This window comes from Elephas maximus, chromosome 23, assembly GCF_024166365.1.
Source record: "Elephas maximus indicus isolate mEleMax1 chromosome 23, mEleMax1 primary haplotype, whole genome shotgun sequence".
Lineage (NCBI taxonomy): Eukaryota > Metazoa > Chordata > Mammalia > Proboscidea > Elephantidae > Elephas > Elephas maximus.
In genome coordinates, this window is record NC_064841.1 from 74,288,585 (window position 1) to 74,310,694 (window position 22,110).

The window sequence follows — 22,110 nt, forward strand, 5'->3', positions numbered from 1 at the left end:
TAGGAAGACAATTCAAAATGGAATCCCTGGAGACAAAGAAAATATTTCTAAATACAGCAACACTCCATCAATACCTTTGTGACGTTTCTAGGTTAGGTTTATTCTGGACTCTAATCACCTGTTGTTGTTGTTGTTGTTGTTAGGTGCTGTTGAGTTGGTTCCAACTCATAGTGACCCTATGCACAACAGAACGAAACACTGCCCGGTCCTGAGCCATCCTTACAATTCTTGTTATGCTTGAGCTCATTGTTGCAGCCACTGTGTCAATCCACCTCACTGAGGGTCTTCCTTTTTTCCCCTGACCCTGTACTCTGCCAAGCATGATGTCCTTCTCCAGGGACTGATCCCTCCTGACAACATGTCCAAAGTATGTAAGACGCAGTCTTGCCATCCTTGCCTTGAAGGAGCATTCTGGCCGCACTTCTTCCAAGACAGATTTGTTGATTCTTTTGGCAGTCCATGGTGTATTAAATATTCTTCACCAACACCACAATTCAAAGGCATCAACTCTTCTTCGGTCTTCCTTATGCACTGTCCAGCTTTCACATGCATATGATGTGATTGAAAATACCATGGCTTTGGTCAGGCGCACCTTAGCCTTCAGGGTGACATCTTTGCTCTTCAACACTCTGAATAGGTCCTTTGCAGCAGATTTGCCCAATGCAATGCGTCTTTTGATTTCTTGACTGCTGCTTCCATGGCTGTTGATTGTGGATCCAAGTAAAATGAAATCCTTGACAACTTCAATCTTTTCTCCATTTATCATGATGTTTGTTGCTCATTGGTCCAGTTGTGAGGATTTTTGTTTTCTTTATGTTGAGGTGTTATCCATACTGAAGGCTGTGGTCTTTGATCTTCATCAGTAAGTGCTTCAAGTCCTCTTCACTTTCAGCAAGCAAGGTTGTGTCATCTGCATAACGCACGTTGTTAATGAGTCTTCCTCCAGTCCTGATGCCCCGTTCTTCTTCACATAGTCCAGCTTCTCATATTATTTGTTCAGCATACAGATTAAATAGGTATGGTGAAAGGATACAACCCTGCCACACACCTTTCCTGACTTTAAACCAGTCTGTATCCCCTTGTTCTGTCCGAACAACTGCCTCTTGATCTATGTAAAGCTTCCTCATGAGCACAATTAAGTGTCCTGGAATTCCCATTCTTCGCAGTGTTATCCATAGTTTGTTATGATCCACACAGTAGAATGCCTTTGCATAGTCAATAAAACACAGGTAAACATCCTTCTGGTATTCTCTGCTTTCAGCCAGGATCCATCTGACATCAGCAATGATATCTCTGGTTCCACATCCTCTTCTGAAACCAGCCTGAATTTCTGGCAGTTGCCTGTCGATATACTGCTGCAGCCGTTTTTGAATGATCTTCAGCAAAATTTTGCTTGTGTGTGATATTAATGATATTGTTCTAAAATTTCCACATTCACTTGGATCACCTTTCTTGGGAATAGGCATAGATATGGATCTCTTCCAGTCAGTTGACCAAGAAGCTGTCTTCCATATGTCTTGGCATAGACCAGTGAGTACCTCCAGTGCTGCATCTGTTTGTTGAAACATCTCAATTGATATTCCATCAATTCCTGGAGCCCTGTTTTTCACCAATACTTTCAGAGCATCTTGGACTTCTTCCTTCAGTACCATCAGTTCCTGATCATATGCCACCTCTTAAAATGGTTGAACATCGAGAGGTGGGGCCAAGATGGTGGACTAGGTGGACGCTACCGTGGATCCCTCTTGCAACAAAGACTTGGAAAAACAAGTGAATCAATCACATACATAACAATCTACGAACCCTGAACAACAAACACAGATTTAGAGACGGAAAACGAACAAATACGGAGAGGCAGCGATTGTTTTCAGAGCCTGGAGCCAGCGTACCAGTCAGCGGATTTTCTGGAAAAACTAGTTTCCCAGTGATGGCTTGGAGACAGCAATCCATATCAAACCACATAAAGAAGCAGACCATGACAGCTTCTCCAACCCCCCAAATAAAAGAATCAAAATCTTTCCCAAATGAAGATACAATCCTGGAATTATCAGATACAGAATATAAAAAACTAATTTACAGAATGCTTCAAGACATCACAAACGAAATAAGGCAAACTGCAGAAAAAGCCAAGGAACACACTGATAAAACTGTTGAAGAACTCAAAAAGATTATTCAAGAACATAGTGGAAAAATTAATAAGTTGCAAGAATCCATAGAGAGACAGCATGTAGAAATCCAAAAGATTAACAATAAAATTACAGAATTAGACAACGCAATAGGAAGTCAGAGGAGCAGACTCAAGCAATTAGAATGCAGACTGGGACATCTGGAGGACCAGGGAATCAACACCAACATAGCTGAAAAAAAATCAGATAAAAGAATTAAAAAAAAAGAAGAAACCCTAAGAATCATGTGGGACTCTATCAAGAAGGATAACTTGCGAGTGATTGGAGTCCCAGAACAGGGAGGGGGGACAGAAAACACAGAGAAAATAGTTGAAGAACTCCTGACAGAAAACTTCCCTGACATCATGAAAGACGAAAGGATATCTATCCAAGATGCTCATCGAACCCCATTTAAGATTGATCCAAAAAGAAAAACACCAAGACATATTATCATCAAACTCGCCCAAACCAAAGATAAAGAGAAAATTTTAAAAGCAGCCAGGGAGAAAAGAAAGGTTTCCTTCAAGGGAGAATCAATAAGTTCAGACTACTCAGCAGAAACCATGCAGGCAAGAAGGGAATGGGACGACATATACAGAGCACTGAAGGAGAAAAACTGCCAGCCAAGGATCATATATCCAGCAAAACTCTCTCTGAAATATGAAGGCAAAATTAAGATATTTACAGATAAACACAAGTTTAGAGAATTTGCAAAAACCAAACCAAAGCTACAAGAAATACTAAAGGATATTGTTTGGTCAGAAAACCAATAATATCAGATACCAGCACAATACAAGGTCACAAAACAGAACATCCTGATATCAACTCAAATAGGGAAATCACAAAAGCAAACAAATTAGGATTAATTAAAAAAAAATAACAATACACATAACAGGGAATCATGGAAGTCAATAGGTAAAAGATCACAATAATCAAAAAGAGGGACTAAATACAGGAGGCATTGAACTGCCATGTGGAGAGTGATACAAGGCGATATAGAACAATACAAGTTAGGTTTTTACTTAGAAAAATAGGGGTAAATAATAAGGTAACCACAAAAAGGTATAACAACTCCATAACTCAAGAAAAACGTTAACGACTCAACTAACATAAAGTCAAACACTATGAAAATGAGGATCTCACAATTTACTAAGAAAAACATCTCAGCACAGAAAAGTATGTGGAAGAATGAAATTGCCAACAACACACATAAAAAGGCATCAAAATGACAACACTAAAAACTTATTTATCTATAATTACGCTGAATGTAAATGGACTAAATGCACCAATAAAGAGACAGAGAGTCACGGACTGGATGAAGAAACACGATCCATGTATATGCTGCCTACAAGAGACACACCTTAGACTTAGAGACACAAACACACTAAAACTCAAAGGATGGAAAAAAATATATCAAGCAAACAATAAACAAAAAAGAAGAGGAGTAGCAATATTAATTTCTGACAAAATAGACTTTAGACTTAAATCCACCACAAAGGATAAAGAAGGACACTATATAATGATAAAAGGGACAATTGATCAGGAAGACATAACCATATTAAATATTTATGCACCCAATGACAGGGCTGCAAGATACATAAATCAAATTTTAACAGAATTGAAAAGTGAGATAGACACCTCCACAATTATAGTAGGAGACTTCAACACACCACTTTCGGAGAAGGACAGGACATCCAGTAAGAAGCTCAATAGAGACACGGAAGACCTACTTACAACAATCAACCAACTTGACCTCATTGACTTATACAGAACTCTCCACCCAACTGCTGCAAAGTATACTTTTTTCTCCAGCGCACATGGAACATTGTCTAGAATAGACCACATATTAGGTCATAAAACAAACCTTTGCAGAGTCCAAAACATCGAAATATTACAAAGCATCTTCTCAGACCACAAGGCAATAAAACTAGAAATCAATAACAGAAAAACTAGGGAAAAGAAATCAAATACTTGGAAAATGAACAATACCCTCCTGAAAAAAGACTGGGTTATAGAAGACATCAAGGAGGGAATAAGGAAATTCATAGAATGCAACGAGAATGAAAATACTTCCTATCAAAACCTCTGGGACACAGCAAAAGCAGTGCTCGGAGGCCGATTTATATCGATAAATGCACACATACAAAAAGAAGAAAGAGCCAAAATCAGAGAACTGTCCCTACAACCTGAACAAATAGAAAGTGAGCAACAAAAGAACCCATCAGGCACCAGAAGAAAACAAATAATAAAAATTAGAGCTGAACTAAATGAATTAGAGAACAGAAAAACAATTGAAAGAATTAACAAAGCCAAAAGCTGGTTCTTTGGAAAAATTAACAAAATTGATAAACCATTGGCTAGACTGACTAAAGAAATACAGGAAAGGAAACAAATAACCCGAATAAGAAACGAGAAGGACCACATCACAACAGAACCAAATGAAATTAAAAGAATCTTTTCAGATTACTACGAAAAATTGTACTCTAACAAATTTGAAAACCTAGAAGAAATGGATAAATTCTTGGAAAAACACTACCTACCTAAACTAACACATTCAGAAGTAGAACAACTAAATAGACCCATAACAAAAAAAGAGATTGAAACGCTAATCAAAAAACTCCCAACAAAAAAAAGCCCTGGCCCGGACGGCTTCACTGCAGAGTTCTACCAAACTTTCAGAGAAAAGTTAACACCACTACTACTGAAGGTATTTCAAAGCATAGAAAAGGACGGAATACTACCTAACTCATTCTATGAAGCCACCATCTCCCTGATACCAAAACCAGGTAAAGACATTACAAAAAAAGAAAATTACAGACCTGTATCCCTCATGAACATGGATGCAAAAATCCTGAACAAAATTCTAGCCAATAGAATCCAACAACACATCAAAAAAATAATTCACCCTGATCAAGTGGGATTTATACCAGGTATGCAAGGCTGGTTTAATATCAGAAAAACCATTAATGTAATCCATCACATAAATAAAACAAAGGATAAAAACCACATGATCTTATCAATTGATGCCGAAAAGGCATTTGACAAAGTCCAACATCCATTTGTGATAAAAACTCTTACCAAGATAGGAATTGAAGGAAAATTCCTCAACATAATAAAGGGCATCTATGCAAAGCCAACAGCCAATATCACTCTAAATGGAGAGAACCTGAAAGCATTTCCCTTGAGAACGGGAACCAGACAAGGATGCCCTTTATCACTGCTCTTATTCAACATCGTACTTGAAGTCCTAGCCAGGGCAATTAGGCTAGACAAAGAAATAAAGGGTATCCGGATTGGCAAGGAGGAAGTAAAGTTATCAGTATTTGCAGATGACATGATCTTATACACAGAAAACCCTAAGGAATCCTCCAGAAAACTACTGAAACTAATAGAAGAGTTTGGCAGAGTCTCAGGTTATAAAATAAACATACAAAAATCACTTGGATTCCTCTACATGAACAAAAAGAACATCGAAGAGGAAATAACCAAATCAATACCATTCACAGTAGCCCCCAAGAAGATAAAATACTTAGGAATAAATCTTACCAAGGATGTAAAAGACCTATACAAAGAAAACTACAAAGCTCTACTACAAGAAATTCAAAAGGACATACTTAAGTGGAAAAACATACCCTGCTCATGGATAGGAAGACTTAACATAGTAAAAATGTCTATTCTACCAAAAGCCATCTATACATATAACGCACTTCCGATCCAAATTCCAATGTCATATTTTAAGGGGATAGAGAAACAAATCACCAATTTCATATGGAAGGGAAAGAAGCCCCAGACAAGCAAAACATTACTGAAAAAGAAGAAGAAAGTGGGAGGCCTCACTCTACCTGATTTTAGAACCTATTATACAGCCACAGTAGTCAAAACAGCCTGGTACTGGTACAACAACAGGCACATAGACCAATGGAACAGAATTGAGAACCCAGATATAAATCCATCCACGTATGAGCAGCTGATATTTGACAAAGGACCAGTGTCAGTAAATTGGGGAAAAGATAGTCTTTTTAACAAATGGTGCTGGTGTAACTGGATATCCATTTGCAAAAAAATGAAACAGGACCCATACCTCACACCATGCACAAAAACTAACTCCAAGTGGATCAAAGACCTAAACATAAAGACTAAAACGATAAAGATCATGGAAGAAAAAATAGGGACAACCCTAGGAGCCCTAATACAGGGCATAAACAGAATACAAAACATTACCAAAAATGATGAAGAGAAACCCGATAACTGGGAGCTCCTAAAAATCAAACACCTATGCTCATCTAAAGACTTCACCAAAAGAGTAAAACGACCACCTACAGACTGGGAAAGAATTTTCAGCTATGACATCTCCGACCAGCGCCTGATCTCTAAAATCTACATGATTCTGTCAAAACTCAACCACAAAAAGACAAACAACCCAATCAAGAAGTGGGCAAAGGATATGAACACACATTTCACTAAAGAAGATATTCAGACAGCCAACAGATACATGAGAAAATGCTCTTTATCATTAGCCATTAGAGAAATGCAAATTAAAACTACGATGAGATTCCATCTCACACCAACAAGGCTGGCATTAATCCAAAAAACACAAAACAATAAATGTTGGAGAGGCTGCGGAGAGATTGGAACTCTTATACACTGCTGGTGGGAATGTAAAATGGTACAACCACTTTGGAAATCTATCTGGCATTATCTTAAACAGTTAGAAATAGAACTACCATACAACCCAGAAATCCCACTCCTCGGAATATACCCTAGAGATACAAGAGCCTTCACACAAACAGATATATGCACACCCATGTTTATTGCAGCTCTGTTTACAATAGCAAAAAGCTGGAAGCAACCAAGGTGTCCATCAACGGATGAATGGGTAAATAAATTGTGGTATATTCACACAATGGAATACTACGCATCGATAAAGAATAGTGACGAATCTGTGAAACATTTTATAACATGGAGGAACCTGTAAGGCATTATGCTGAGCGAAATGAGTCAGAGGCAAAAGGACAAATTTTTTATAAGACCACTATTATAAGATCTTGAGAAATAGTAAAAACTGAGAAGAACACATACTTTTGTGGTTACGAAGGGGGGAGGGAGGGAGGGAGGGAGAGGGTTTTTCAGTGATTAATCAGTAGATAAGAACTGCTTTGGGTGAAGGGAAAGACAACACTCAATACATGGAAGGTCAGCTCAATTGGACTGGACCAAAAGCAAAGAAGTTTCCGGGATAAAATTAATGCTTCAAAGGTCAGCGGAGCAGGGGCGGGGGTCTGGGGAACATGGTTTGAGGGGACTTCTAAGTGAATTGGCAAAATAATTCTATTATGAAAACATTCTGCATCCCACTTTGAAATGTGGCGTCTGGGGTCTTAAATGCTAACAAGCGGCCGTCTAAGATGCATCAATTGGTCTCAACCCACCTGGAGCAAAGGAAAATGAAGAACACCAAGATCACACGACAACTAAGAGCCCAAGAGACAGAAAGGGCCACATGAACCAGAGACCTACATCATCCTGAGACCAGAAGAACTAGTTGGTGCCCGGCCACAGTCGATGACTGCCCTGTCAGGGAGCACAACAGAGAACCCCTGAGGGAGCAGGAGATCAGTGGGATGCAGACTCCAAATTCTCATAAAAAGACCATACTTAATGGTCTGACTGAGACTAGAGGAATCCCGGGGCCATGCTCCCCAGAACTTCTGTCGGCACAGGACAGGAACCATCCCCGAAGACAACTCATCAGACGTGAAAGGGACTGGTCAGCGGGTGGGAGAGAGATGCTGATGAAGAGTGAGCTGATTATATCAGGTGGACACTTGAGAGTGTGTTGAAAATTGTCACGAAAGGAGAGACTGAAAGGGCTGACTCAATAGGGGAAGAGCAGGTGGGAGTACGGAGTAAGATGTATGTAAACTTATATGTGACAGACTGATTGGATTTGTAAACGTTCACTTGAAGCTTAATAAAAGTTAATAAAAAAAAAAAGAAAATGTAGAGGCAGAATTGCCTGCCCTCTAATGCCAGGATTATCAATCATGAATAAGGTAATAGAAAATGGACAGAAATGTTGAAAACTGAAATCCTTAAACAAATTCCAGATTTTTTTTTAGCTGTACTTTAAAATTATATATAATGATCACATCTTATTCAGCAATGAACAGTGAAATACAAAATGAAAAAGCCTGCAGAGTTAAATATCAAAGCAGGTATTCTCAAATACTTGAGTGTCTGTGTAGATGATGGACTTAATGAAACACCTGCACACATATGTGTGTCTGTGTGTATAATTCTCAATAATAACTGGCTTAAAGACAAAAAAAAAAGGTTGAACATCGACTAATTCTTTTTGGTATAATGACTCTGTGTATTCCTTCCATCTTCTTTTCATGCTTCCTGCATCGTTTAATATTTTCCCCATGGAATCCTTCGCTATTGCAGCTCAAGGCTTGAATTTTTTCTTCAGTTCTTTCAGCTTGAGAAATGCTGAGGGAGTTTTACCTTTTTGGTTTTCCATCTCCAGCTCTTTGCACATGTCGTTATAATACTTTACTTTGTCTTCTCGAGAGGCCCTTTGAAATCTTCTGTTCAGTTCTTTTACTTCATCAGTTCTTCCTTTTGGTTTAGCTGCTTGACGTTCGAGAGCAAGTTTCAGAGTCTCCTCTGACATCCATCTTGGTCTTTTCTTTCTTTCCTGTCTTTTCAATGACCTCTTGCTTTCTTCATGAATTATGTCCTTGATGTCATTCTACAACTCATCTGGTCTTCGGTCACCAGTGTTCAATGTGTAAAATCTATTCTTGAGATGGTCTCTAAATTCAGATGTGATATAAAAAAAAAAACCTCAAAGTCATATTTTGGCTCTTGTGGACTTGCTCTGATTTTCTTCAGTTTCAGCTTGAACTTGCATATAAGCAAGTGATGGTCTGTTCCACAGTCGGCCCCTGGCCTTGTTCTGACTGATGATATTGAGCTTTTCCATTGTCTCTTTCCACAGATGTAGTCAATTTGATTTCACACAGAAATCTAATCACCTAGACCTTCTAATTTTAGTTGCTCAGGTAAGCTTTTTCACAGAAGGTGTTCCAACTCTAGTAGAGCATTAGGGAAGATAGGAAGAGTAGAAAAAGGGGTTATTCATTTTAAAATCGTTGTCATAATACACACTGGCATTTCATTTGACACAGATTACAAGGGTGTCACAGTTTATTAGTGATGAGCTCCATTTCTAGGACGCTTACTATGCAAACTACTTAGGCTATTTGCGTTTGAAATGGCTTTGTACAATTTGATAGTATTTTGGTTTACTTACAAGGATGGGTGCCTATCCCTGAATTGGTGTTAGTTCTCTGTGATAGGGACAGGCATTGGTGGTATGTATTTAGAAATATTTACACCAATGCAGCATTGCTGTAACAACTGACTTCTTGATCAGTGGACTAGTTTCATTAAAGAGGATATGGGACATGTTGGGTGTTGTCAGGCGTGTCTGATGAGTTTCAAGTGCTGTGATCTGCATACTACTCATAATCGTTTTTGTGAGCTGCCATGATGGGCCCCAACTCATGGTAACACCATGCACAACAGAACATGATGCTGCCTGGCCCTCATAATTAGGAAGACAGAGGAGAACTGTGCAGAGTGCCACATCTTTCTCCCTTGGAGTAACTGGTGGGTTTGAGCCGCCGACTTTCCGCTTAGCAGCCTCGCGCTTAACCATCGCACCACCGGGGCTCCTTTTCATGTATTAGTAATGAAATGAAAATAAACACAAACCTCTTCACACAGCTCGAGAAGCGTTTTAGACAAGGGCTTATTTCTGTCAGAAGATTCAATGTCTTAATTTTATAGATAAGGACTGTACCATATTTAATCCCAAATGTTTATATTTAGGATATATATTATTATTTAGATAATAATTCTGATTCTGATGATCATGATAACAACAATAACAAAAAATAACTGCCACCTTTTGTAGTACCAAGTATATTTGGGGTTCTCCGCTGGGTTCTTCACCTACATTATGTTACTTAGTTCTTAAAACAACCCTATAAAGTAGGTGATATTTTGCCATTTTAGAATGAGGAAATAAAAATTTTGTAGCTTCCAAGACAGAACCATAGTACTAATATATGGTGGGTCTGGGGTTCAGGCATTAATCCAAATCTTATGCGCTTGTCGCTGTGCTGGTAAGAAATCAATATGTGTGTAGATGTTTAAACTGAGATAAAATGGATGGGTGGAGACAAAGAAAGAGGAACTTTTGAGTGGAAGCTAAATGTTATCTATAGATATGGGGTTGGGAGACCTTAGATGTGTTTCAGGATTGGGAGTACAGCAAATTTGACTAGCGTAGAAACTAATTCATAGTGACCGTATAGGGCAGAGTAGGACTGACCCATAGGGTTGCCGTTGAGCGGCTGGTGGATTCGAACTGCTGACATTTTAGTTAGCAGCCAAGCGCTTAATCACTGTGCCACCAGGGATCCAGAGACTAATGAGTGTGGAGTACTAGAAAATAATACAGGAAAAGGTAGAAATGTGGCCATATATGGAGATCTTTAAATGCCAGAGAACTTGAACTTAACCTAATAGACAATAGGAACTGTTGAATGGTTTAGAGTTGAAAATTTCCACAGAGAAAGACAGATATCAGGAATTTATCTTTTATTTTATTTTAGTGTGAGATGAAGTGAGAAAGAGTAATGGGGAAAACCGGAGGCAGGGGAATAGGTAAGAAGGATGCAGAAATAAACTAGACTTGATGTAACTAAGTATCGGGACAATGAAGTAGAAATAGAAAAAGAAGGGCAGATAAGAGAGGTATCAAAAGACTTGACAAGACTGATGACTGGGTACGAAGGGAGAGGAAAATATAGCATTGACTTCAGAGTTTCAAGCTTGTAACTGAGCAGAAAAAAAGAATTCCTTGACTTATAATGGGATTTGATTAGGGATAGCAACTTGAACAGCTAAGGTGACAAGGTGGATTTGTTGCCTGCATTGAGATACAGCAAAAGCTGCAGATGAAAATGGACAGTAGACACTGGAAAACATGAAGATAAAATCTGGGAGTGGGAAAGGCTATAAAGATATTTTGTGATTACCTGTAAACTACCAAGCGAAACACAGAGAAAGGAGAACTACATCATAGAGATTTATGTAGTAAATGTATTTCAGGATGGGTAAGTACAGCATTTGACTACCATAGAGGCTAATGGGCAAAAAATTGAATGACTCAGGAAGCGTCAAAAGAAGATGGAAGGAATACACAGTCATTGTGTGGCACCGTGATTAAACCTTTGAGGGCTAACCAAAAGGCCAGTGGTTTGAATCCACCAACTACTCGTTGGAAACCCTATAGGGCAGTTCTGCTTTCTCCTGTAGGGTTGCTATGAGTCAGAATCAATTCTAGGGCAATGAGTTTGGATTTTTGGTTTTGGTACCAAAAAGAATCGATCGGCATTCAACCATTTCCGGAGGTAGCATGTGATCAAGAACTGATGGTACCGAAGGAAGGAATCCAAGCTGCACTAAAGGCACTGGTGAAAAGCAGGGCTTCAGGAATTGATGCAATATCAATTGAGATATTTAAACAAACAGATGTAACTCTAGAAGCGCTTACTTGTCTATGCCAAGAAATTTGGAAGATAGCTACCTAGGCAACCGACTGGAAGAGATCCATATACATGCCTATCCCAAAAAAAGGTGATACAACGTGATGCGGAAATTATAGGAACAATGTTGTTAGTATCACATGCAAATAAAAATTTGCTGAAGATAATTAAAAAATGGCTGCAGTAGTATATTAACAGGGGACTTCCAGAAATACAAGCTTGGTTCAGAAGAGGATGTGAAATGAAGAGTATCATTGCTAATGCCAAATGAATCTTGGCTGAAAGCGGAGAATACCAGCAGGATGTTTTCCTGTGTGTTATTGACTACGCAAAACATTCAGCTGTGTAGATCGTAACAAATTATGGAAAAAGAGATGTTGACAGCTTTATGTGATAAAATGAAGGGAAATTGGTGAATGAAATAATGTTTTCAAAATTATATCATGGAGGATATTAGAACATGAATGAATATGGTTAAATCAACGTTTAAAAAATCTTTATTGAGGTATAATTCACAAACGATAAAACTCACCCATGTAAAAGGAATAATTTAATGGTTATAGTATATTCGCAGAGTTTTGTAATAATCACCACCATCTAAGTTTAGAATATTTTCATCACTTCCCCAAAAAGAAGCCCTAGTCCCGTAGCAGTCACTTTCCAAACCACCCTTTCAACCACCGCCCTCCTCCCCCTGCCCTAGGCAACCAGGAATCTACTTTTTGTTGCTAGAGATTTACCTGTTCTATGCATTTCATGGAAACCCAGGTGGCGTAGTGGTTAAGAGCTACACCTGTTAACTAAAAAGTCTGCAGTTCGAATCTACCAGGTGCTTCTTGGAAACCCTATGGGGCAATTCCACTCTGTCCTGTAGGGTTGCTATGAGTTGGAATCGACTTGATGGCAACGGGTTTGGTTTTTTGGTTTGCTCCCTTTTTTTTTTTTTTTTTTTTTTTAAGGAAAGGAGCTGCTAACCAAAAGGTCAATGGTTCAAACCCACCAGCCACTCCTAGGGGACAAGGAGCTGCTAACCAAAAGGTCGGTGGTTCAAACCCACCAGCCACTACTAGGAAAAAGTTGACCTGCTTCCTTAAAGATTTACAGCCTTGGAAACCCAAAGCGGGTAGTTCTGCTCTGTCCTATAGGATCACTATGAGTTGGAATTGACTAGATGGCTTTTTTTTTTTTTTTTAAACGGGTCCCTCCTTAACTCTTCTTTAAATATTTGATGTAATTCACTAGTGAATCCATCTGGGCTTGGGAATTTGCTAACTCTGGGCGTAAAAAAAACCCCAAACCTGTTGCTGTCGAGTCAATTCCGATTCATAGCAACCCTATAGGACAGAGTAGAACTGCCCCGTAGTTTCCAAGGAGCACCTGGTGCATTGAAACTGCCGACCTTTTGGTTAGCACCCATAGCTCTTAACCACCATGCTGCCAGGGTTTCCGACTCTGGGCATAAGAGTCTTAAATATTCGGTAGGTTCCAACAAGCCCATGTATATATCTAAGATAAAACGTGGAGGGTGTCTTTAACTCTAGACTCTACAAAATTAAAAAAAAGAAAATAGATTAAGCCTAACCGAACTAATTTATGCTTCTAAGTGACATGGCTGTAGCTAAGAGCTTGCCTCTTTATTGTCAGAACTCCTGTTACTTTGTTTTCCACCTCATGCTCTTGAGTGAGTCTGTACTGAGATTAGTGCTTCCTTTGAGAGGGCCATTCTTCTGAATTAAAACATCTCTTGGGTTTTTTAAGCCGTTGCTGAAAATTAGCTTTAAGAACCAAGTATTTATGAAAAGCATTCTAAATGGGTCTAAGATGGCGTGCTGGCAGGCTACGGTAATTTGGGGATTAGTAAATTTCAGTAAATCTAGACCATTATTTATTTTTGTTTTACTAATTACCAGATGCTCCCCTTCACCCCACCAGACCCCTTAAAAAAAAATAAAGCAAATAGTTTGTATTGCATTTTCTTTTATTTTCTTCTTCTGGCTCTGAGAAAATACTACTTTGATGACTGCATCTCTGTGAATCCTGGAAGTCTAAGAATTGGTTCACTGGTCAAGGATAAGAAGAGCAAGTGAGGATGAAAGGGAAGGGGTTAGAGGATGGCTGAGATTGAGGACTAGCCTTGGGAACCAAGCAAAGACAAAATTGGGCAAGATTTTTGAACTGTTGAGGGTAGAAAAAATAAAAAAGTGGTGCCAAAGCCGGAAGCTCTGAAAGTGTTTATATTCCAACATTGAAACTGATTTTAATAATTTCTGAAGTAACGATAGACTAGTTTTAAGTGTTGAGGAGGAATTGTAATTTACATTTTCATTAGCTGGATACTGGGAACATTTCTAAAATACTCTAACAATATTCCTAAAAGCATCAAACCTGCAGGACATGGAAGAATGAATGGAGGTTCACCGTTTGTAAGTTCGTGGCTTTGATTTTTGTTTGTGCACCTGTGTGTTTGTGTGTTTGTATGTGCACCTGTGTGTTTGTGTGTTTGTATGTGCACGTGTGTATGCTCATACTTCACAACAAAACCAAGTAGTGAATCTAATGAGGATGATTTTTTTATGTTCTGGAAATCAGATTTGACTAATGGCTAGCTCCGCTGTGTATTCTGTACATAAATCTTCATGGAATTGAGTGGACTGGAGAGAAGTTTGAGTAGAAAGTGTCAAGGACACAAGTCCTTAAGTATTTTCCCACCTTTTCCTTCATGCTGACTCTGAGCTTCCTGAACAGAGAAGTTTCTCTATCTCCATAGTACACTCTCGTTCCTTGCCGTTCATGAATGAACCCCAGCAATATCATTCTTGAAAAGTGGTCATCGAGCCCCAATTTGAACACTTCATTTAGGTAGATCACTATCTAATGAGACCTCATATTATATTTCTGCAGTTCTAGTTGTACATTTTTCGGTTATTGCCCTCAAATACTCCTGTAACCTCTGTTTGTCATCGTTCTGCTTTCTGGAGCAGTAGTGACCCCCCCATTATTTTGCAGTGAGTAAGTGGAAGAACCAGAGTTTGAACCCAGACAGTCCGACGCTACAGTGCATGCTGTTCCCCTAGACCCTTGCCCTAGGGTCCCCCCACCCCTCCACACATCACCATCACCAGTACCAAGTTCCTTTATATTCTTTTTATGATAGTTTCTGAAAAGTCAGGCCCAATGACTTTTCTCTTATTAGTAAGAATTACATTCCTCAAGATTTGAATTTGCCATCTTCTACTTCAACTGTGTGCATTAAATATCAGAACTAAAATTACATTTGAAACAATGTTAAGTGAAATTGAGAGTGAGAGGGCTGGAAGGATGTTAATAAGGGTTTATTAACCAGATTTTGCTGTGACAACAAACACTACCAAACCTTGTGTTTGAACACAACAAATCTTTATTTCTTGATCATATTACATGAGGGTTGTGGGTGTCTATTACAGGTCAACTGAGCTCGCTTCAGTTACGTGAGCCTTTAATTCTGAGACCCAGACTGAAGAATCAGTCACTTTCTGGAGCTGGCTCTTCTCCTGACATGAAGCTTAAGCCAGCAGGCAGCAACTCTTAAGGCTTCTCAAGTCGTATGACTGTAACTGACATGCTGTCACTTTGCCCACATTCCATCTGGAGCAGCAGTTTATATGATCCAGCTCAGAGTGCCCCTGCCTCCTGGGAATACTATGGATGCCTGTGGGAAGGGATGTGGATGGGTACTCCTGTTACTGGGAGGGAGCAACTGTTGGGAGATTACATCCCCTCTACCACAGTGGTTATCTTGAAGTAGAATTATGGATGCATTTTGTTTTCTCACTTTTCTAACCATTTTTCTTGTAATAAATATGTGTTACTTTAATAGTTGCAAAAGAATATATTTTTAAATTAACCTTTAAACCTTAAGACAGATTTTAATACACTTATTCTAAAGCTCAGAAACTCATTCATGTATTTTTTAAATGTTTAATTGAGGTGTAATTCGCATATGTGACATTTATACTATATTTTTATAGCTTATTTTACATATCAAGGTTATCATGGTAATACCTGGAAGCCAAAAGACCAGGGTCAACTGGTGATAGATTCTGAACAAGAAGTAAATAGATCAAGATGGTCAAAATGTCTTAATTGCTATTGTGCAAAACGAGGAGGTTGGAGGTGAAATTAAGAAGGATTTTGTTCTCTACATCCCACTTCAAGGGCTCAGAGGTAGAGTAGCAGCCCCTCATATTTTCATATTCTGTTCTTCATGCAAACTCATTATTTTTCCATTAAAAAAAAAAAATCAAACTAAATACAGAGTCACCAACGGTCTTGGAAGGTCAGATTCTATAGTTCTCATGTTGTTGTTAGGTGCCATCGAGTTGGTTCCGATTCATAGTGACCCTGTGGACAACAGAATGAAACACTGCCCTGTCCTGTACCATCCTCACAATAGTTGTTATGATTGAACCCATTGTTGCAGCCACTGTGTTAGTCCATCTCCTTGAGGGTCTTCCTCTTTTTTGCTGACTATCTACTTTACCAAGCATGATGTCCTTCTCCGGGGACTGGTCCCTCCTGATAACATGTACAAAATGTGTGAGATGAAGTCTCACCATCCTTGCTTCTAAGGAGCATTCTGGCTGTACTTCTTCCAAGACAGATTTGTTCGTTCTTTTGGCAGTCCGTGGTATATTCAATATTCTTTGTCTACACCACAATTCGAAGGCATCAGTTCTTCAGGCTTCCTTATTCATTGTCCAGCTTTCACATGCATATGAGGCAATTGAAAACACCATGGCTTGGGTCAGGCGCACCTTAGTCTTCAAGGTGACATCTTTGCTTTTCAACACTTTAAAGAGGTCTTTTGTAGCAGATTTTCCCAATGCAATATGTCCTTTCATTTCTTGCCTGCTGCTTCCATGAGTATTGATTGTGGAGCCAAGTAAAATGAAATCAAATGATTTCATGGGCCCTGCCAATCTACTGTGACCACTGTGGACGGCTTGTGTTTCTGCTTGGGTTTCTTATGTCTGGATTTCTTCTGAACATGTCAGTAGCTCAGCTTGTTAAAGATCCCTCTGTGGCTTGTGTTTTTGTTCGACAACTGACTTCTCTGTAGTCCCAGGGGAACTCAGGAAACTCTTGAAACTCCGTGATTAGAGGAAAAGAGGAAATTCTCAGTAAACTGGAGAATTTTCTAGCTGTAAAAGCTGAATATCCGTATAGTATCTGGTGTCTATTGTGTGTCCAGGCTCCTTGATGGAAATCATAAACTTATGCTCAGTGAAGACAGTGTTTGCTCTGCCACTTGAAAATTCCAGTAGGCCCCTTGAATTTTCTGCTAACTCTTAAGTAACAGAAAGTCCTACTGTATCACTTGAATTCTCACTACAGTTTTAGTTCAGCAACTTAAAATGTCCAGCATCAGAGAATCATCAATATTTCTAAGCTGATTGAAAGTTAAAGTATTCTTTCTTCCTATAGTTGGGCTCTGGTAAATGTTGTCCACTTATTGTGAGTGTGTGTGTGAGAGAGAGAAGCAAGATTCTGATTCTTTTCCTGTCAGGCATTTCTCTTCCCCCAGTTGTTGACCACCACGTGTCTGTCAGTTTGTCATACTGTAGTGGCTTTGTGTTGCTATGATGCTGAAAGCTATGCCACCGGTATTTCAAATATCAGCAGGTTCACCTGTGATGGACAGGTTTCAGTGGAGCTTCTAGACTCAGAGTAGTAAGAAGAACCTGGCGGTCTACTTCTGAAAAAAATTGACCAGTGAAAACCTTATGAATAGCAGCGGAACATTGTCTGATGTCGTGCCGGAAGATGAGCCCCCCAGGTTGGATGGCATTCAAAATATGAATTGGTAAGAGCTGCTGCCTGAAAGTAGGGTGTATGTGTGAGAGAGAAGCAAGATTTTGATGCTTTCTTTTCCTATTAAGTGTTTCTTCTTCCTAAAGATAGTCTTTAGTCACAACAGATTTAAAGTGGAATTGGAAAAAAAAGAAAGAAAGAGGATAGAAAAGTTCCCAGTTGACTAATTTTATCATAAGGTGTATTCACACACACCTGTGCTTAGAGCTAATTCTGTCACATAGGAAATGCTCATGAGCTCATCAGACACTATCTACTCTGCCTGAGGTGGTCTCTCACCTTCAGAATCCTTTATTTGGGTGAAGAACCTGTGTTCCAGGGGTCACTTCTGCAGCTCCCAAGAATCTGGTCTTCCATTTCTAGCTTCTCATCTACTCAGTTTGTTACCTCTCTAGAGCAACACGATTGAGTGAGAACTGAGATGACCCGCTTACCAGCTGTCTCTTCTACACGACCCACGTTTGGTCGTGGACGGCACCAGAGATTCTTTGCCTGCACAATCCAGCAGTGCAGACAGACCTTAGTGCGGTGCCATTTACGCTCTCCTTTGCTGCCCATGCAACTAACCAGCCTTTTCTCACCCTCTACATGCCTGAGGGAACAAATGCAAGCCCACAGCACCCCCGTAACTGCAGAGCATATACCAAGCTCTCTAAGTGGTCCTAGAAGCCCCTGGAACCTTTCTCCGTTGAGAGAGGGAGGCACAGACACAGAACACACCAGTAGGTCTCTCCAAAACAATGCTCTTCTGACGTCATCTCTCCTCCTTGCCATCCTGGGACTGTTCATGCCTTTGATGTGGATTTTAGAATTATCTAAAATTAGCTATTAGCCATCCTGCCTTCACATCTGGTTAAAAAATAAAATAAAATAACCATTGATGTGGAATCGATTCCAACTCATAGTGACCCTGTGGGACAGCGTAGAACTGCCCCATAGGGTTGCCGAGGAGTGGCTGGTGGATTCCAACTGCTGACCTTTTGGTTAGCAGCCGAGGTCTTAACCACTGCTCCTCATCTTCTTACAAATGTATAAAATAAGATCACTAGTATAGACTTTTTCCTTTCTCCGTCCACTCTTTCTGGCCATGGAGGTGTGTTCCCTCTGCTTTGTTTGATTCGTTTTTTTTCCAGCAGTGCACCCAGAAAGGCTCACAGTACTGTTGGAAGTGTAGGCATTGCAAACAGATTGCCATCCTCCTTTCCAGCAACTGAGTTGCCTTAAATCCTTCAAGGCAAAATCTTTCGAGTCCCAGGAACTAAGGGCCTGTACGATAATATCTATCACCCAACCCCAACTGGGGCTACCTGGGTAGAAGGAGGCAAGGTCAAAAAGTGATTGTCCAGTGGTTCTTGCTAGTATAGAGAAGAGACAAGTCTGGATATTGCATTTGAACCCACAGGTCAGAGTTCAGAGAAGTGGGTAAATTCGGGTGCCAAACTTCGGGAAGGAGATAAGCAGATTGGAGTGGAGGATGATGAAGAAGGTATCAGCTGTAGCACTACAAATAGATCAGGACATGCAGGTGGTATAGATTGTTTCTGGAATGAACGCTGGGTCCTAGAATGTGAATTCTCATTTTAGCCACTGCATTCTTTTTAATGTAGCTTGATATGTCCCTTCAAGGATGGGGTGGAACCTGCAAGTATAAGGTTCCCCTGAAGAGTAGCCACAGTAATAATGAGGGACATAGCTAGTCAGTATCATTCTGTTGTTATACCATAAACTCTCACATCTGCGAGAATAAGATGAGGGCTGGAAAACGATAGTAAATTTATAAAGAAGCACTGCCTTTTATTAGACTAGTGAAATGAAAGACTCAATCCGGTCTGAATGATAGCTTATTCTGTAGCCGTTGTTCTTAATTTACAAAATGATTACCCTCAGATATAAGAGATTTTTCAATGGTGTTATAATATTCAAAGAATCAAAATTGAATTTTAAATATACAAAGTTATTACCTTCTTGGCAAAACTGATTATAACTTATATTTTAATTTTAGGAGCACTTAACTTTTAATTGGAGCCCTGGTGACACAGTGGCTAAGAGCTCAGCTGCTAACCAAAAGGTCAGCAGTTCTAATCCACAGGCCACTCCACGGAAACCCTTTGGGGCAGTTCTACTCTGTCCTGTAGGGTCACTATGTCAGAATCAACGTGACAGCAATGGGTTTGGGTTGGCATAACTTTTAATTAAAATTTCCAGTGAGCTTGGCAATATTCTTTCATTTGAATCAGGTTTTCTCAAAGCTGCTGATCATGTAATTTTCTAGAACTATCCTTCCTACCCAGGCTTTTTGTTATTTTTTTGGTTCATTGTGATGAAAAATCCCACTGCCTCTTGAAAAAACCCGAAACCCACTGCTGTTGAGTTGATTCTGATTCACAGCAACCCCATGGGGTTTCCAAGGCCGTAAATCTCTAGGGAAGCAGACTGCCACGTCTTTATCCCGTGGAGCCACTGGTGGATTCGAACCACCAACCTTGTGGTTAGCAGTCGATAACTTTAACCACTGTGCCACCAGGGCTCTTTGAAGTCTATACAAAAATAAAAAATTCCATTTTGGCAAAGATCACCCATTCCTTGACGTCTCCCTCAGTCAGAGTAGTGAGATTAGGAGAGGGAGTGGTTAATGGTTGGGGTCTGGAGGCAGAAGCAAGGATTCAAAGCTGGACCCTACATCTGGTTAGACTTGGGTCATTGTCACGTCATTTAAACTGTCTATGCCCCCATTTTCTCATATGTAGGATGGGGATAATAACAGAGCCTCCCTCACAGCATTGCTGTGAAAATTAAATGAGGTGATTTGTGTAAAGCTCTCAGACAACAGCTGGTGCAGGGTGCTGGCTCCTCAGTGCAGTCTAGTTTATTGTCCACCCACCTTCATGCCTTTAATTGCTGCAGCTTCTCCAATTTAGAACGTCTTTGTGTGTGTGTGTGCTTTAGGTGAAAGCTTATAGAGCAAATGAGTTCCTCACTAAACAGTTTATACACAAATTGTTTTGTGGCATGGGTTTCCCACCCCATGATGTAGAACGTCATTTCTGACTCTTCCTCCTGTGTAAATCCTGTGCCATTCTTCAAGGTCTTACTCATGCCCCATTTACTCTGGGAACCTGCCAACCGACTATATGCTATTGGCACCCTTATAACACTTGTTCCTAAAATATGATTTTCTCTTCATCATGAACATGTGGTGCTAGAGGTTGTTAGATATCTTTAATCTGCTGTTAAACTACCTGTAATCCTGCCTCATTAACATCATAGAGCTGAAGATTTACAACACATAGGATAATCACATTGGATCACAAAATGGTGGGCAGCCACACAATACTGGGAATCATGGCCTAGCCAAGTTGACACACATTTTTGGGGCACACAATTCAAGCCATAACAAAGGGTGTAGTCTTATTTTCCTTGGACTCTTCCTTGGTACAAATGACTGACCCAGAGATGGTATGTAACAAATAATAAAGCCAGGACCTGAAAAAAAACCAAAACCAAACCTGTTATTGAGTTGATTCCCACTCATAGCAACCATATAGGGCAGAGTAGAACAGCCCCATAGAGTTTCTTCATGTATGGTGCTTTCTTCATGTATGATATCCTTCCAAAACTTGTCTTGGTTATTAATGTTCAGTGTGTCAAATCTGTTCTTGAGATGGTCACTAAATTCAGGTGGGATATATTCAAGACCGTACTTTGGCTGTCATGGACTTGTCTTGAATTTCTTCGGTTTCAGGAGGGATGACTTAGAACTGGCCAAAAGAAGGATGCGAGTGTGTACGGTGGAGGTGAGGGACATGGGGTGGAGATGAAGATCCTTTCATACAAAAGGAAGACAAAGATATACCCCAGGCAATATTACTGTGTATGTGGTCATTGTGAGCAGTGTGGATTTTTTTGGACCTAAAAGTTTATAAATGACCCTTGCCAGTGGAGAATGGTGAAAATATTTCTTCTCTGCTGATCTCCCAAGGTTAGGAGGTTATCTATCCCACGTGGGGTGATGTATAGAAAACCATTTTGGAAAACACAAAATTGTAATATTATAATAGTCATCTTCAAAATCTATATTCCCCCTGGATATATCCTGTTTTATTCCTTTTGATTTTTTTTATTGTACTTTAGATGAAGGTTTACAGAGAAAACTAGTTTCTTATTAGACAGTTAATACATGTATTGTTTTGTGACATTGGTTGACAACCCTGCTACACGTCAGCACTCCCCCCTTCTCAACCTTGGGTTCCCCATAACCAGCTTTCCTGTTCCTTCTTGCCTCCTCGTTCCTGCCTCTGGGCTGGTGTGCCAATTTAACCTCATTTGGTTTTATGGGCCTGTTTAATATTTGGCTGAAGGGTGAACTTCAGGAGTGACGTCGTTACTGAGCTATAAGGATATCCAGGGGCCATAGTCTCAGGGTTTCTCCAGTCTCTTCCAGAACAGTAAGTCTGGTCTTTTTTGTGTGTGTG

At 39.8% G+C, this 22,110-nt stretch overlaps 1 protein-coding gene across 3 annotated transcripts in view; it reads left to right on the forward strand.

Annotated features, from left to right (window-relative positions):
- MYO16 (myosin XVI) overlaps positions 1–22,110 on the forward strand; it is a 733,911-nt gene that overhangs the window by 60,683 nt on the left and 651,118 nt on the right. The window contains exon 1 of one of the 3 annotated variants that reach the window (XM_049867508.1): positions 12,364–22,083. The exons of the other annotated variants lie outside the window; for them this stretch is intronic. The gene's annotated coding sequence lies outside the window, so the exon portion shown is untranslated. Of the gene's footprint in view, positions 1–12,363; positions 22,084–22,110 lie in introns of those variants that run through there. 3 annotated transcript variants of the gene reach the window in all.